We start from the raw sequence: 1033 nt of genomic DNA, 5'->3' as shown, positions 1-1033 counted from the left end.
ATAAAGACTTGACATTATTGAGGCTGCACACGTTTTCATTGTGTTTATTTTATATGCAACACCCACTTTTTAGTGGACTGAAAAAGATCATATTTTTTACTTGTACATAGCCTATGTAACAGCATTAATAACACTGGTAGAAAGTAACTAAGTACATTTACTCAAGTACTCCACTTAAATACAATTCTGAGGTACTTTATGTAAGTATTTCCATTTTATGCTACCTAATACTTTTACTCCACTACCTTTCAGAGAGAAATATTGTACTTTTTATTTCAGTTAATTGATTTCATATCTATAGTTACTATTGACTTTGCAGATTCAAATTAATGATAAAAATGTATAATCAACAAATAAACTATAATGTAATCTTATAGGTTAATGAAAGATATGAATTTATTGATCCCTAGGTGGAAATTCACCAGCCACCCAGAATTATATAGTAAAGCAAATAAAATTAGCCTCACCTTTACCAGCTGCAAAATTTAAATAATGTAAACATTAATGCATCATAATTATTATAATTATAATAACAACAATAATATAATGTACGAAATTCTGAAATGGGCCATTCTGCATTATGAGTACTTTTACTATTGGTATTTTAAGCATATTGTATAGAATATAGCATATTTCTATTCATACTTTTACTTCCTCCTCCACTGATTAATGAAGATGAGATTTAATTTATTCAATTATAGGAATAGGACGGAGAGAATATTCACAGAATTATGTAGTAGTATATGATTATAACATGCCATTCTTCTGTAGCATGCTTAACAGAGCAACTCAATCTAAGTGGGGAGTTTTATTTCTTTTGCACATTTAGATTGATGCTTCAAATGCATCTATTAACCTGTAAAGTTCAATGTTGAGTGCCAATATTGTAATGTAATATTCTGCATGTTTTCAGGCCTGAGGAAAATACATGTGTTGCTCTGATTTATGTGTTAAAATAAATATTTCTTTGGAGCAATAGAGGCTGGAAAGCAATGCCACCTTCTTTCTTCTGCTTCTCAGGGCCACCTTGCAG

This window comes from Perca flavescens, chromosome 2 (genome assembly GCF_004354835.1).
Source record: "Perca flavescens isolate YP-PL-M2 chromosome 2, PFLA_1.0, whole genome shotgun sequence".
NCBI lineage: Eukaryota > Metazoa > Chordata > Actinopteri > Perciformes > Percidae > Perca > Perca flavescens.
Note: the sequence above shows the minus strand (reverse complement) of the source record.